Below are 17,305 nucleotides of genomic sequence, written 5' to 3'. Positions count from 1 at the left end.
GCCCATCCCGTCCTGCCCGACACCAAAGGAGCAGCGGGGTCCGCGGTGGTGCCCGCGGGGCCTCGCCCTCGGGGCTGCGGCGGGACCCGCGTCCCGCTCGCCCCACAGCCGGGCTGGCTGCGGCGGGCCCGGGCCGCGCCGGGCGCGGGCAAACGGCGCTGCCGCGCTCCTCCGCTCGCGGAAAGCCGGGCCGGGGCAGCGCCGACGGGGCGGCCGCCGCTGCCCGCCTGCCCTGGGTCCCCGGCGGGCCGTCCCGGGGCGGCGGGCGGCCCGGGGGAGCCGGCGGGCGGGCGGCGCGGTGCCGCTGCGGCAGCTGCCGCGGGTCCCACAAGTTGTTTTCCTCGTGGCGACCATTCAGCAAAACGCAGGATCCTTTCTCCAAGATTTAAATTTCGCGGATGAATTACCATACAGCGGTTGCTTAGCAACTAAATTCAAGCCGGGCTAAGAATATGCAAGCTTTTTGTATTCTCATTAATAAAAATGCCACTCTGACACAGCAACCTGACTTTGGATCACTGCAACTTCTGTAAAAGCCATAGGAGAATACAAACCGGCTCCTCCATTTAATTACAGATCAGAGTGGCTTGAAATGTGATGTTTTGTTAATCTATCTTCCTAAAAGCGATGTAAAAAATAACGGCTTTTCAAGAGCAGTGGAAAACTACTTTTTTAATGGAGCTGTCTCCTGGTGCTACTGATGGCTGCATAGCAAAACCTTTTTTTTGAGTCACACTTTCATGTAGCATCCCCTCTTCCGTTTTGAGTTTCCTGAAATTAAAAAAAAATTAAGATATTTGGAGCCACAAGGGAAAAAATAAAAATAAATAAGCTGCAGCCGATTAGCGCATTAGAGAGGAGAGCATTGCTCGGGAAAGGGAGGAGGGGATTAAAAATGTCAAGGTGCAGCCCTTGCCAGGCACAGACCCACGATGAGGGTGCAGTCTGTCCTTGCTCTGAAGCAGGAGTCTCTTGTGCAGAAGTGGCTCTCTTTGGCATAAAGTGCGTGGGCACATCGGCTGGGGAGGGCGGGGGAAAAGCCTTCAGGGACACCTTGTTGAATGTTTCTCTCCAAAATTTATTTCCCCTTCTGCTAACATTTACTTTATATTGCTTTTAGATCGGCAGTGATAAGATCTTGGCGTTAGAATCTGGCATCTTACACCCAATCTCATATATATGGGAGAATGACCTCATCAGAGGAGGACTGTGTGTATAGATAGAATAATTTAAACATAGACTAGACACCTACATAGAAATCTATATATAAAGACGTGTGTGTATTATATATATATCTATACATCTATATATATAGATATATATTTGTGTGTGTGTGTGTGTGTGTGTGTGCCTTTAGCAGTACCAAAAAACTTCCCTGCCAGCCCCGCAGACCCCAGGCAGGGCTGCTTTCCCCGCTCAGCGTTCGGAGGGGGTCGGCCCCCTCCCGGGGCAGCGAGGGGAGCCCCGGGGCACGGCTGCGCGCAGGGTGCCGGCAGCCAGCGCTGGGGCTGCCGCTCCCTGCCCGCCACCGCCGGTGTGTGGCGGGAGGGCACCGGCTGCCGGGGACGCTGGGCGCTTTTGCTGATGCCTGGGGGTTTGGGTTGTGGTGATGTTTTAGCGACGAAGAGTTAAATCCAAACTTTCTTCTCCCTTGTCGCCCCCCGCCCCCCCCCCCCCCCCCCCTCCGGGCTTGTTAAAAATTGAGCCTGAATTGTATAAACGCCAAGGCACGTTAAAAGTTCAGACATGTGGGGTTTTTCTCTCCGTCGGGGCTTGTCTGCAGGAGGCGGAGGGGATCTTGGAGGTCTGTCCGAGCTGTGCAGATCACTGAGGAATCAGGGGGTTCTCCCCCTTCCCCCCACCCCCGCTTCTCTCTTTCTCTTTTAAGATTTTCTTTTCTCCCCTGAAAAGGGGACGATGACCTGAAGGGCGGCAGTCGAAGTGGGTAGGCATTTGCCAAACGTGAGCTTGTGATGTAGGGAGCTCTCTCTCTTAGCAGGATTGAGTCTGTACTCACTTTAAAATATAGAACAGCAGAAAAAAAAATCCCGTATAACAAATACTAGGGAAAGAAAGGCAGTGAAGTGAGAACCTGTGAAGACTAGAGTCCCCCTGAAGCTCAGGCTCACCCAAAGCTTTAGCAGAGTGTTTTGCTTCTCTCCCCAACAGTTATAGGATGAGCATCACAAGGCTATAGCACAAATAATCAGGTTCCATTCCATTTTGCATCGCTCTCTAACAAAGTTGAGATTAAAAGCCAAAATTCAAGCACAGCCCTTACAGAGCTGTCGAATAGTGCCAGTACATATGTTTCCCACTCACATGTTGAAAACTGTACCTTCAAACATAGGCTTGTTTCTGATATCTTGCATTTTTTCAACTACAAGGGGGGAAAAGCTAAACAGAACTTTTCTGAATTGTTCCTATTGCGCCCATCCATGGGTGAAAAGACAGCATTACATCAGCTCTGTGCCTCCAACATAAACAGGAAAAGTTTAGCAAGACAAGCTCACTGTCATACCACAATGGAGATCTTTATTTTAGACCTGGGACAGTTCAAACCAGTTTGACACTAGTATTGAGCACCACAAAGTATGTGGTTTGGAACAAACTTTCCTTCACATAGTGTGAAGTGGATTGTCAGGCTTGATGCCAGATGCTTGGTTACTTCAAGTGTCCCTTCGCTGCTTCTCTTGCAAGGCGCAGGATACAGAGGAGAGTTTTCATCTGCAGGGACAGTGCTTTCATATCAGACCACTGTGCCATGCCCTCCAAAGTCCAAGCATGGGGTCCTAGCAGAACTATTTCTTCCTCAAAAGGATCCTAAGATGAGAAGGGGGAAAATGGATTAGAAAGGGGGAACCAGCTGGGGACTGTTCCTTTCCCTGGTAGTAGCCCTGCTCTTAAAACACAATGTCAAGGCACTGCGGTACGCATGTGAAATGACAAAGACAGATGCTGTTTCTTCCTGAGGTCCACACTGAGTGGAGAAAGTCAAAGGGTTGTTGACCGTCTTGAGTATGGGGCCATTCTTTCAAACTGAAATGAATTGATTTTTAAAAGCAGGGACAGGCTAATGGGAAACTGGGTATGTCTGCTATATTTATATGCATCAAACCAAAATTTAAACAACTTGAGGGAATGTGGGCTGTATAAACATTTTATATATAGTAACCTTTTTGTTATTAGTTTTGGAAATACTTGGAGCTACTTCCCTGCCACTGCTCCGTACAGCTGACTAGACAGCATTCAGTCCCTACAGTCAAATAGGAGTTGTTTGCTCAACAACTCCAGGTTCCCTTTTCAACTGGAGTACTAGTGTACACCTGGAGCTGGTGGCATAAACCCAGATAGCCTGATGTATGCAGACCCTTTCACCAAGCAGGCAGATAAAATACAAAAACTAACTGCATGACTGTAGAGTTTTGGGCTGGAGGGTCTTCTGAACAGGTTGGCTTGGTTGTTTGGATTTTTCCTCTCTCTGTGTGAGTACTCATGAGGATCCTCTGAAGCTGAGATTGGGCTCATCTCTTCACCTCCCTTCTACATTCAAAACATTACAAATATTTACCAAGTACAAAAGATATGAGAAGTGCTGGGCATTGATCATTATTATACCTCTACACTGACAGAAAATGGGCCCAGGATAGGGGAGATGAAATTAATCTTTCTAGAAAAAAATAAAAAAATAAAAAAAGACTTGATAAGCAGTTGTTCTGGAATAACATGAATTTCTTTCATCACCTGGAGCTCTCATTCAAAACAGGGGTCTGTCTGCCTGAGTGGGATATTTTTCAGAGAAATCTAATAGATATTTATTTCAGAGTCCACACTAAAGCTATAGATCCAATGCAAGGTGCAAATCTCTCCATTTGTTTCTCACTCTCTCTCACACATATGCATCCACACACACATGCATCCACACACACATGCAAACATGCACTCCCTTCTCTTCTTAAAATAATAAAACATCCTCTCCCCAGTTCTCTTGCTTTCTCTATTTTATGCAGATCCACACTCAGATGTGTACCAAAATTTTTAACCCCCTTTGCTGAAATTGCCTAGATTGTCAAGAAAATTAAACTAAACAAGGAGCTGTGTGAAATGTTGAACTTTAAATACCATCCACTACCTTGAGAAGAAGAAAATTAGTCAATAAATGCTCGGGTTTCTACTAGTTTTAGATTATCATAATTAAAATAGTATTTTTATTAGTTTCTTTGATTTTTTTATCCTGATGAGAATTCCCTCATGCTAATAAGTGGGTATTTGAAAATAGTGCCCTTTCCCTTTTGATTTGATACTGAAGGGCAGGGTTATGGAGTCTCCCCTATGTGTTAATGCTGTATAGGGATGTGTTTAATTTTATGAATGGTGTGTGTGTTTCTGTGAATACCAGGCAATACTTCTATATCATTCTCAGTAGCCCAGAAGAAGCATGTTTTACCTGAAGAACTGGGCTTGGGCTGGATGCTGCTGTTGTTCTGGGTTTGGGTTTTAATTGCCCTGCCTATTCTCTCAAGTCAATATTAATGCCATACAGCACGGCTGAGGCCAGGGCTGAGTGAGCCCCGTCATTAACAATAGCATAAACAAAGGAAGGGGACCAGTTACCTTGACATTCGATGCCCGCTTTGTTCCCAAGCTTCCAACTGCATCCTGAAGCCCATACAGGGAAGTATTGCCCTATGGGAATGAATAATCCACTCCAGCTATTGTCCCAATCTCCTGCAAAACAAAACAACACAACCAAAACAAAGATGACAACACACCCTCGCTCCGCAAGGAGTCAGAGAATGGTTTCATCCCTTCCTGCCTTTCCTTGCGCTTTCCCTGGCCACTCGTGTTACTGACCTGCTCCCCACAAACGCTGCCCACTGCAGCCCACAGGTGCATCCTAATTTGCGCATGCGCTCCAGCCTCCTATTCCCCAGTTTTTTGGGGGAATGGGGTTGGAGGCACCCCCTCCTGTGCCAGCGCAGCCCGGCCGGGTCCCTACCGCGACCGGGCCGCGCTGGGGGAGCTCGGTGTCAGACGGGGCGGCTCGGGGGGTGGGCTGCCCTCCGGCCGTGCCCGCCCCCGGCCCCTCAGCTCATCTCCGTGCACCACTGTGGGGCTGTGAGGGGCGAACGTGACTCTCTGTGTGTCTGCGTGCACCCATTGCCCTTCCAGCCTCCCCCTCCGGGGCAGGTTTCCCGACCTTGCCCTCCCTGCCTGGCAGCTCCCGCTCCGTAGCCCCCTGTCTTTGGCAGAAAAGCCCGGAGGGGCCTCCCCTGCTCACGCCCAGTCGAGGGAGCTGCATGGAGTGGGAACAGCTTTTTCCTCTGACAAATAATTAAGTTCCCTGAACTCAGTTTTTCTTGCCCTTCTCCTACAGTCCCATGCTGGCCGTCGGAGCAGAGGGACGGGCAGAAGTCCCCCTAAGTTTGTGGATGGCTGGTTTGACCCCCTCCTTCCCCTCACGGAGAGAGAGACACGGGCCAGACCACGGCAGCGCTGCCGTGGGACTCGTCCCCGAGCCGGCCCCGCTTCGGAGGCAGGTTTTGCTCCCGCTGTGCTCGGAGGGGAGTCAGTTCAAGCTCCAGGAACCCTGTGCCTTCACCGGGTTCTCCGGGAGAAGATGAAGGAGACTTGGTAGCACAGCCTGAGGTAGATGGAGGCCTGAGGAGACACTTACATCGATCCCATGCAGCCAAATCCATCTTTGCATCGTGCCTCTATGTGGGGAGAGAGAGGCATACAGCGGGTTGCGAAGGAGGTAGTTTGAACCTAGAGCCCTTGCTTCAAAGGTTAATAGCTCCCTCGTCAAACGCTGCCAAACGCTACTGGGCCGAAGAAAGGGGAGAAGAGGGGAAAAAAAAAGAACGTCAACATTACTACAAATTTCAAAGCACTGAAAATAGCTCTGAGAAATCCCGAGGATCCGCCACCGGTCCTTTTTTGTCCCCGGGACATAGGCATTAGGAAAAGCTTTTCTCGGATGTGCTTGTGAGCAAGGCCAGTGGGAGCTGCGGCTGCCTTTGGGGGCGAGCCGGGTGGCGGGGAGGGGGCTGCGGGCCGGCGCCGCCCCCGCCTCCCCCCATCCCCCGCACCTGCAGCCTCTGGCTGCGCCGGGGACCCTGCTGCTGTCGGCTCTGTGACCATCCCCCCGGGCCGTGTCGGGAGCAATCCCAGTCCCAAATCCTCCCCCCAGCCCCGGCCCCCGGGCCGTGTTCCCACCGGGAGCCGCGGCGGCCGGGCAGGGGCCGGCCCCGGCAGCCCTTTATGCGCAGCGGTCAGCAGCCGGGTTGTGGGTTTGCAGCTGCATGCAAATAAATCCCCGGCAATAATCTAATGCGGGTGCTGCCCCGACGACAAAGTGCCGACACAAACGCAAGTGCTTTTGTTTGGTTTTTACCATCTCGGTCCCGCATCCAAGGAAAATAAATAAAACTAGGGAGGGAGAGGGAGAAAGTTGGTTAATATGGGTGTTTCATCCAACGAAGCCTGCTTTTGTGATGTACGAAACCCGAAGATTTGCATCCTGCACCTCTGCGAGACCTGCAACACTACCTATCCCAGCTGGAAAGAACGATTCCACCCGTGATGAGCAGGAACGAGGTGTCCTGTCCACCCGACCGACCTTAGCTGTTACGTTCACACGTGGAAAACGCATCTCTTCCCACAATTTTCAATTAATTTCAGCTGCATTCGATATAGGATGGGGCGGGGGGCGGGGGGTTTGCATAATTTTGTACGCTGTCTTCTATTGCAGGTAAAAGGGGTTTTGTTTGTTTTACTCTTCTCCAAGAAAGGTCCGTTTGCACATACAGGGTGGAGTGGTTTGTTTTTTCCCTTGCTCATCTTAAGCAAAAGCTGAGTAGAGTCAATGGGATGATGAAGGGAAATAATAATAAAAAAAAAAAAAAAGAGAGGGAGGGAGGAAAGGGGGAGTCTTTGAGAAAGAGTTGGAGTGAGAGAAGGAAAAAAAATCAGACCGCAAAAAAATCCCAGCAACACGATTCCAGAGAGGATGGGAGGGAATAGAGTTTCCCAATTGCCTTTCTGTGGACTGACATAAAAAAAAAAAAAAAAAAAAAAAAAAAAAAAAAAAAAAAAAAAAGTCACATTGAAGCTGAGGCGGGGGAGAGCTTTACTTTTGCGAAGTGTAAATCTCTAAGGACAAGCAGTATTTGATGATGCCTGGTGCCGCCCGGGACGGGCTCATCCCCCGCCGCGAAGGCCAAGGGGCAGGCAGGACAAGGGTGAGGCGCACAGCCCGGGGAGAACCTCCAGTTCTCCCTCTCTCCCGCCCCTAACTTTTGTGAAAAGGGGTCGTTATCATTGTGGAAAATCCCGTCTCCTTGGCAAAAGACGCTAAGTTTGTCTCCAGCCCTTCCCCGCCACCAGCTCCCGCTGGGGGTGCGGGCAGCCGGTGCGCGGCCCCCGGCCCAGCCGGGTCGACCCCAACCATCGCCCGGTCCAGCTGAGGCAGTGCCCGCTCCGCTTTCGCGTTCCACGCCCCGTGGAGGCGACGCTGCCCCGCAGCCGCCGTGCTGGGCACGCAGGGGCCGGGCCGCTCCTGTGCCCCGCTGCCCAAACGGCGGCCCCGGGGCCTCCCCTCGGCACATCGGCCCCGGGAGCTCCACCAGGCTTTGCCCGGCTGTCTCAGCGCCTCTCCCTGGCCTTGCTCGTCCCCAGCTTTCCCCGCTGAGCCCGCCCGGCACCCCCAGCACCCAGGTCCCGCCGGCGGCGGAGGGGCCGGGGAGCGGCACGGCAGGGAATAGCCCTCCCCTCGGCGTCTCGTCTGTCCGTGTGCGCGACCCAGCTTTTCCTGCCCGCGGCCCTGCGGCCGTCCCTCTGGCCTCCCTGGCATTCACAGAGCCCGGCCCAGCTGTCGCTTGTCCCCTCGGGGAGCTATTTTCTCCTCTTCCCCCGCTCCCCTCTCCCCAGATGCTCCTGGCCGCGGGATGCAGTCGCCCCCCCCGCGAGAGGACTCTGTGGATCCCTCGCTGCCCACCGCTGCCTCCTTGTCTCCGCCGCCGACACAAAAGCCCTGACCAAAGCGGCCAAGCAGGGACGGCACAGCAAAGCCCACGCCCGCTGCCCTCCCCGTAATGCGAACTCCTGAGGGAAATCTCCCTGCGGGGCTGCGCTCCTAAATCCTAGACCCTCTTAATCTTTGCAGCTTTTGGTAGGAGAAAGAGGAGTTTGTCACCTAAGTTGCCCTTCGCACCTCTGTGTGACCTGACGGGGGCACCGGGACAACATTGCGCCGGTTTCTGCAATCCAAGAGGGCATCTCTGAGCAAGGGGCCGGGAAGAGACTCCGAATCACCCCCTTCCCTACACCCCATGCACAGCCTTCTCGCCTTCGTCTTTGAAACTGTGTTTGACACAGCAGCTGAAACACAATTAATTGTAACTGATTAACATGGATCAGTTTCGCCTCCAAAGCACTTTAAGTCAATTCAGCAGCCATAATAATAATTAATTCATTAATAAGTACTATTGGTGCTTCGTCACTAACGCCAAGAAAAGTTTCCCTGAGAAGTACAGGTGGCAGGGAGTGTTAAAATGAAAACATTTGCATGCAACTTTTTAACCAGAAGGGAAAGCACTTTGGTTATATTTGGAGACATGTGTCTCACACATTTCCCCCTTTTTTTGTAAACTATGTAAGAATAAGCATTACAGCTCTGGGCTTTTAATTTCTCCAGATGGAATCATAAAGTACCTAGTAGATTTTTATATATATATATACTATACAATTGAGGACACATGTCTGCTTTTCCCGATGAGGACCGAGAAGCAACTTAATTTGAAGGCATAACTACTGAACCACATTTTGAATAACACACTCGAACAAGTTCACTTTAAAAGGCAGGAAACCACTAAGAGCAGAGCACTGAAAGTTGCTCCTTCCCATTTGAGCTGCAGTGGAAGCTCACAAGCCTGACCTTCACATACGCTGTGGCGTTTCGCACACACGTACAGAAGTACACCCCCGCCGAGGTGGCAGGGTGTCTGCCTGGGGAGGGGGCTTTTCCGAGGCACTCGCGTCCCCGGAAGGCTCCCCCCGCTCTCTGTGGGCTGAAGAGGCTGCCCGGGATCCCATCCCCGGCGCGACGGAGGAGTCCTCTGATCCGCGGGTGACGTGAGAGGTCTCCACCTGCCCCCCGGCTGAAGCGAGGGCTCCGCTCACCCTCCCGGCGCTGCTCTCCGCTCCTCACACGCACACTTGCGCGCCCAGCAAAGCGCTCTCGTGCAGGACAAAAAGAGGGAGGAAGTCAGGAAACCTCACCGATCTTAGGGATCCAGGCATTCCAGGCATGCTGAGGGGGGCAGGAGCCCCTAGGCTGGGCGAATAATAATAATAATAATAATAAATTGTTTTGAATTGTTTTTTAAAATCCAAGGACAAGGGTTTTTTTCTTTTTTTTTTTGGGGGGGGGGGTGGGCTCGAGGTGGGGGGGGGATGTTGGTGATGGAAATTACCAAAATATCCTACTCATCTCCCTAAATAGGCTCAGTCTCCCCCTTCCGTCTCCTCAGCACCCCCCCATTCCCCCCCCCCCCCGCCCCCCATGACTTACATGTGTTCAGAGCAATGCAAGGAGTTCCCAACTGGAGCCCTGGCAGAGGGTGGTTTTAAAGTGGGGATGATTTACTCCTCCAGAGCTCGGGTCCCGCGTGTGAGCCTCCAGACCCGTGTCAGCTGGGCACCGGTGACAAACAGCCTTAAATATGCATAAGGAACAGTTCGCTTTCTTAAAGGAGAACTTACCCCACCGGAAAGTTCGCAGGCCGATGGCAGGCACGGGAGGAGGGCGCGACGGTGGCCTAAGCGCCGGGACAGCCCTAACCCCTTCTCAAGGTGATCGCCTGCACGCTCAGCGGCAGGGCTGGGGACAACCAGCCGCCTTTCGGCTGGGCACCGGGCGGAGAAGCGTTGACTAGTCGATCATGGACTTAGTGAGTTGAGGACAAGCAGTTTCATACACGGTCCTATCCCTCCTGTGCTCGGCCGGAATGGGCGAGGGACAGAGCCACCACCTAGGGCAGCCTCGCTCCAGCGGACCCCCGTGGCAGCCACTGACAGGCTGCCCGAAAACTCGCGGGGTTCTACACCGAGGGGAAACGCGGGACTCCAGACAAGGAAAAAAAGTGTTAGGAGGGAAGAGTGGGACTGATCAAACACCCAGCCATCAGAACCCAAGCAGGCTGCGGACACTGCAGGAGCAGCTTTCTGGAAAGGAGAAGTAATACAGGGGAGGGATGAGAGGCTACCCGTGGGTTTCACTCAGCTCCCCGGCTGGGAGCCGGCCGGCGCTCCCTGCCCGTTCCTGATAGCATATTCTCCCGGTAGGAAGGACGGCTCCGCCACGAGCCCCCAGCTTTGCCCTGCTGGTTCCCGAGCCCCCTACTTTGCCCTGGTGGCTCCCGAGAGCCAAGCCCCGGCAGCCGCCGCGGGGCTGCCGGCAACCCCGGGCGTTTCCCGCGGGAAAGGAGCATCCCGACGCTGGGCGCCGCTTCCCCCAGGCCGGCTCCCCGCGTTTCGGACAGAACGAGGGTTATTTCTTTTATTAGTGTTGCGATTCTTCCCCCCTCGCCTCTGCGCACGTGGTTGCAAAGTCTGTAGCGCCATCTAACGGGAGGAGGGGGCCGGGCCGCTCCGCGCCGCCCGGCGCAGGGCAGCGGGGCTGGGCTGGGCAGCGCTCCTGGCAGCGAGGAGGTGCCCCCGCATGGGGAAGGGCGCACACCCTCACCCTGTGCATGAAACCGGCCCGAAAGGTGCTCTGAAACCCGGCCGGGGGTTATCCTCCAGGAGCTTCCCCCAGCTTTGCGGCTTCATGATGTCGTTGTAGCTGTGAAGAGCTGGAAGAGCTACCGCTATTTTTTTGGGGAGGGGGAATGAATAAATTCCAGCAGAGTCTGACAGAGTTGAGAGTGGAAGGAGAGGACCTCTTAGCCCAGCATGTTTAACTTCTTTCCCTTTGCAGGGGGGTCAGGGAGGGCCCCAGCCAGCTGCTATGTCTTATAAGTGAACAGGGCCCCCATTCTGCTGCTTTAGAACCTTTAGTATCCCAGAAAGCTTTTTGTTTCCAAAATTTTTGAGCATATGCTAATTTTTAACATTAAATTATGATGCTGCCCTTTTGACAGGGCGCTTCAGCCATGCCTCTGTCCAGATGGGAGGCATCTGACTTGGTCACCCCGGTTCTGTTAAGTCACTGCATTAGTCGCCCAGATTAGGAGATTGTGCACCCCAGGCCTGTGGCACGAGCAGCAAAAAGAAAAAGAGACTCTCCACAATGTTCGAGCTCATTGAAGGTCACATCCAGTCTCTACAGGTGCCTGCCTCACTTCAGGTCTTGCTACCTCTAGGGCTTCAAGTCAGAATTAGACAATGCAGGCATTTCTGAACAGGATGTAAGTTTTTCTTTAGGTTTGAAGCTTTCCTTATTTCTGCTTCTGCATTTCTTTTACAGGTACAGAATGTGAGCTAAGTTTTCAAGTGCACGTACCAATTTTATTGTGTTTACTTAGGTCTTCTGTACATGCATGTTGGCAAGGAGTACCAAAGAAGCACAGAAATCTTTCTGTCCATACTTCAAGTCATGGAATGGTACTGTAACCTTTGGCTAGCAACAACTGTATTTGCATGAGCCATTCAAACTGTATTTATTTTTTCAGTGCAGATTGTCCAATGCCTTTGGATGCCACTTCAGTGTGTGGCAAATCCTATGTGACTTAAATGGCCAGGCTAATTTTGCCCAAGTGATTTTGGCAGATTAGGTACCCGATCGTTGCTGACATTAGTTGAGTCTGAATTGCCACTACTAAGGCTCATCCCAAAAAGAGAGGGTTTAGGCCACCAAGTCCTGCATGGGATTTTGACTTCTTTCAGACACCAGTGGGGAAATAAAGGCTTAAACTAGAGTTACCAGTCTAAATATTTTGTTGTATATTCAAGACCTCAGTCTTAAAGCCCATACTGAAATATTCAGATTCTAACTCCCTCTTTATTTTGGTGTAACATCTGAAATGCCTTTGATGTCACCTGCATAGTTTGGAAATGGGATTCATCCACCTGCATTGCCTATGCCTTCTTAACAGAGGAACAACTAATTGTTTTGAAAAACCTAGACTTAAAATTCAACTCTGAAGTCTCCAGATAGCCAGAAATCAACATTTTAGGTGTTCTTTCCTGGTTTATTGTATGGAGCAAAAACTTCCTCCACAGCAGAAGGAATTTTAAGTGAAAAGTGACCAGGACTTTATCCTTTCTAATTGTGCTGTGCTACAGGCCACTACATATACCAGACAATCAAGCAATAGTAACAAGTGCTTGATCAATATTCTGCTGCTTGGTCAAATTTTATCAGGGTTTGCATTTTCAGAGGTGAAAGTGTGATTCGTAACTCCTGTCCCATGTCATTTCCTGACACTCTATGAGCACCAGCAATTAAAAATTGCACAAGTTTATTCCAATATCAAAATAAGGCTTGTAAATAAAAAAAAACTTCACATGAAAAAAATGAAATAGCATACCATCATTGAACTGGTTTTATCGACAAGAAAAGATAACATGTATAGCAACAGACAGGAATAGATTTTCATTTCTGACTCTGGGAATGCTCCTCTTCTTCAATGATTGTAAAGAAAGGCAATTTCTATCTGTGTTGAAAGGAAAATGCATTTTTGGCTTTATGGGCAATACACAGCCTCTAATAGTCAGGCTAGGATGTCTAAGAGTAGGCATGAAAAATGAGACACACTCCAGTTTGTTAGCCACCTAGGAAGAGTTAGGCTAGCAAGGTTTATGGCTAGTTCCACTGAAGGGTTTACATGTCTTAAAAGTTAGTTGTCTCAGTATTTGAATTTCAAGTGCCTTTTGCTAAGACTGGCATCCTTGATGTTGTGTTTGGCATCACAGGCTCACTATACTGTGAATTGAGCAGGTGTGTACAGACAAGTCTTTTGTGCCTTATCCAAAGCCATGCTGTCCAGCAAATGACAGGAACAGCAGAGAAGCCCAGGATTGTGGTTATATTGAGAAATAACAATTACTGGTTTCAGCTGAGAAAGTTTTTTAAACTAAAGTAAAGTTTTTCCTCCACTCCTACATGAACAGTAATGGAAGAACAGCTGCCCAATGCCCTTCAGATGGAGGATTCCTCATGCTTTACCTCACAAGGACTGCAAATCTAGAAGAATGGCACGTGACACATTTTGCTGTCACAGCTTCTAGCTTAGGAAAGGTCCTCCTGGTATTGGTGGTGGAGACCTGCTTTGAGCTCTACAGTAGCAGATATTAATTTGTGTCTGTTGGGAAGGGATATAAAGATTGTAATTCAACCTAAAATATGACATCTATTTTCTCTTACTGTATAATCTTTGGGGCTTCCCTATCACTCAAAGGAGTCAAGCTTTGGTTTCTAAATTACTTCAGTGTTGAGAATTTTCTCATACTTCGAAAATGAGAACCTTGAAAAATGAGTTCCTTGAGATAATTTAACACAATGCATTTCCCAGGTCAGCCCCTGGGGGGGCAGGCAACTGATGGGGCTGAGCCCATCATAAGCTTTTGAGTTCAAATTTTCTGAAGATATGGTCATAGGTTTCTGTTTCTCCAAAGTCCTTTTGATCAGTCACTGGTGGCTTATGTGATGGGCCTCTGTTTTTTGGTGGTTTCATTTGTTTGTTTGTTTGGTTTTGTTTTGTTTTTTGAGGGGTTAGTTCTGATTCAACTGAAAAAAACCCACTCTGTCTGAACCAAAGGCTTCTCTCGTTGTTCTTCCCATTCTGGTGCAGAAAGACAAGGGGCCAAACCCTTTTGGGATTCTTCTAGTAAAGCAAGGAGCATAAATATTCCTTTGTACAAAATTGAAGCAACTTCATCCACATGAAGTTATTTAATTAAAATTGGAGTAGTTTTCAGAAGTGCTAGGGAATAAGTAGACTCAGCGGGTGCTCAGTCCCACTGTAATTCACAGTCCCTTCATGTAGATGCCAATGTTTTGACTTGGCTGACTATCTTTAATATTTGGGTTTAAAACTTTTGGCCCATGTGTTCTGTTTCCTCAGGGCCCTCTAATCTTTAACTTTTACCATAGAAAAATCTTAATGTTTTCAAGGTTCCACCTTGCTAGCAATATGGTTTGAATCAGATACACTGCACAGAGACTATTTTGATTTTTAAAAAGAACAACCTTATGGTTTTATTTCTGCAGGTATGAATAAAAATCTGATAGATCTTGAGTTTAGAGCTTGCTTTCTCTTGATAGCAGACAGCATGAGGACTGTGATATGGATCAGTGATACAACATGTTTTCCTTCATTAGAAACACAACCCCGACATTAAAAACAGCCTGCTGAAGAATCATATTCATTTAGTAATCATGTAATTTCACAATCAAGGGTTTACTATCCCTCCCCCCACCCCGGCCTCCCTTTAGAACTGCCCATTTATGGGCAACATCTGATACCAATAAGTTCATGATACCTATTTCTAAAAGCAATGCCTGCAGTTCAAATGGAGCTTTAGCAGTTGAGTTATCAGATCCAGCACTAACTGCAGATGGGATTTATCTTCATTAACTTTAGCCATGTACTAGTTAGTGTGTAGGCCAAGTCTCAGCTCCCTCTGCATTCAATGGAGAAAGGCAGAGGGCAATCTGTGCCAGCTTGCTTAGGCACCTACTAAAGGGAGGGATGAGTCACCTTTGAAGTTGTCTGCATGGCTCAGTCAATTACAGCAGGCAGACAGGCTTAGTTAGAGCATACCTGACCAGATGGCTGAAGTTAGGGTAGATGAGGCCTGTTCTACCTGTCTGTAGGCAGTGCCAATAAGGACGTGCTGCATTCAGCACTGGCTCAGGGTTCAGGACTAGTCAAGATGTGCTGTTATTCCTGAGTGCCGATGTGTTTTGCCCATAACAAATAATATCTCTCAAACAGGTTCAGGAAAAATGACCCCAGCCTGCAGCACATTTGCTCAATTTACAGTGATGCCAACTGAAATGCATTTTTATTCTTTTACCCTTTATTTGCAATCCAGGCTGGAGCAATTCTTAGAAGCAGGTCTTACAGTTTTTTCATGACAGGGTAAATTGAACCCTCCCTTTTGTTCAAACATTTTCTGCATAAAAACGTGAATCTAGGAGCCAGGCAATAAACAAAACAAAGACTTCCAAAACCCAAACCAAAACCAGGCAGAAATGAATGTAGGAGCACCTTTTCATGTGGATTCAATGGGTTGAAATATAACCCTTTACTCATGTCTGGCACACAGCACTTGTATAGTGTTAAATCTACATCATGATAAACTCAAATTTTTCTCTCACTTTCCAGTTAGTGAGACCCATCAAGCAGGAGGTATGAAGGCAAGGGAGATGCTGGACTGGGAAGTGGTAGAAGAAACATGCATCCACCAAAGCATTTTGTGTGTGTTACAGTCCAAGGGCTCATGCATCAGCTGGAGCCAGGTGGTGGTGGTGATGGGATCAGTCACATTTAGCTTGGGAGGGCATCAGGCTGAGTCAGTCTGCAGCACTGGGCTGGAACAAAGAAAATTGTCAGAGTCATGGTGGAGACCAGACAGGTGAACCTCAAGAGCAGGGCATGACACAGAGAATGTCTGGCTAACAGTGGCAGGAGCATAACCAAGCACATCAGAATAACAGATCTGGGAGAAAGAGGAGGGGAACTGTTACTATTATTGAAAATGTCACTCCAAGAACCTCTCTCTTCAGAAACAGCAGAAGCAGATGGACCCTGTGGGCAGAGAAGAAAATACCTGCTTGCTCATCTGTAAGGAGTCCATATATATGATCCCAGTGAAGCCAATGGGTAATTTCCTATGGCCTCTTGCAAGAGGAAGAGCAAGTCTTTAGCTCTGCAAGTAGGTTTAGCTTCAAACTGGCAAAGAGCAGCACTGCATACACATGAAATGGAAATAGACAAATATCCTAGACAACTTTATTTTCATTTTTGATGGTGTTTGAGTAGCAGGTAGGTAGTGAATGGGGCTTTTTCCCTATGTAGGACATAGCCAGTCTGAATGTTTCAGATAGGAAAGTTCAGCTGAGTAGTCAAACAAGTCTGAGAAAGATGTTTTAAATTTTCCATGAAAACCCACATTCTTCCTCTTATTTGACTCAAACTTCAGAATATGGCTCCAAATTGAAAGGAAAAGTTTTTTCAAGGTTTGTGTCTTTCAGTTCATGTTTGGCAAACTAGCAATAGTTTGGAACTAAAAAGCTGAGAAAATATTTATTAAGCACTGAAAGAGATCTGCAGTCTTCTTTCATTATAGAAATATCTCCGTTTAATCTCTCCCTCAGATATTCAGCCATGGTTGAGCCCACAAGACTAACTTGGACTAGCAAGACCTCTTCTTGCCACAAACACACAGATTTGCTTTCAACTGATGACTTTAACATCTAGAAAACATTTTTCTGCTTTTGTTGATTTCTTGTGGTTGGCTTGTATCTTTCTTCTTCTCTTTTTTTTTTAATTTCTTTTTTTTTTCTTTTTTTCCAACTTAACAAGCCAAGTTATTTAGCCCTCTTCTTGTTTCCTACTGGTCAAGGTGGATATTATGGAAAGATTTTTCACCCAGAAGGTGGTTGGGCACTGGCATAGGCTCCTCAGGGGAGTCGTCACATCACCAAGCCTGACAGAGTTCAAGAAGCATTTGGACAACACTCTGAGGCACATGGTGTGATTCCTGGGATTGTTCTGTGCAGGATCAGGAGTTGGACTTCAGTGATCCTTGTGGGACCCTTCCAACTTAGGATATTCTGTGATGATCCTATGATTCTAAGTTATGTCATTCACAGAATATCCTTTGTTGGAAGAGACCTACAAGGGTCATTGAATCCTACTCTTAAGTATAGGGATTTGTCTGTACAGGGATAAAGCCTGCAACCTCAGTGTAGTCATGCTTCTGCATGGCTGAAATTGAGCTTTCCTGAGCATGGGTGCTCAGAGCTGCACACAAGATCTCCTCAGGTTTTCTACTAAAGCAGAAATGCTAAATGCTATTGTAAATGTTAATGCTAAAGTATTAACACTTTCTGATATCTGTCTCACTGGATTTTAGTTGCCTGTTCTCATGTGTGGGTCATACCGTAGCATAAGAATTATTTTGCATAGCATGGCCAGGTATTTGTGTTCATTTATAAGCTTGGAGCACCTAGGGGAAATTGTACTGCTAGTAGTAACTTTGTACTTACAGTTTTTGTTTAATCTTTACTGGTTTTCAGAGTCTTGACACTTTTTATTCAATTAATGATACCTCTAAATGCTGCATGTTTAAA

General features: G+C 48.6%; 1 long non-coding RNA gene across 1 annotated transcript; it reads right to left on the bottom strand.

The window, feature by feature from the left end:
- Window positions 1-2,518: 2,518 nt before the first annotated feature.
- LOC118691424 (uncharacterized) lies at window positions 2,519-6,091 on the bottom strand. The gene is made up of 3 exons (XR_004981001.2): window positions 5,678-6,091; window positions 4,615-4,728; window positions 2,519-2,823 (listed from the first exon to the last, which is right to left on the bottom strand). It is a non-coding gene; the product is annotated as an uncharacterized LOC118691424 (long non-coding RNA).
- Window positions 6,092-17,305: the final 11,214 nt, after the last annotated feature.

This window comes from Molothrus ater, chromosome 2 (genome assembly GCF_012460135.2).
Source record: "Molothrus ater isolate BHLD 08-10-18 breed brown headed cowbird chromosome 2, BPBGC_Mater_1.1, whole genome shotgun sequence".
Taxonomy (NCBI): Eukaryota; Metazoa; Chordata; class Aves; order Passeriformes; family Icteridae; genus Molothrus; species Molothrus ater.
Note: the sequence above shows the minus strand (reverse complement) of the source record. Positions and strands in the feature narration are given on the sequence as shown.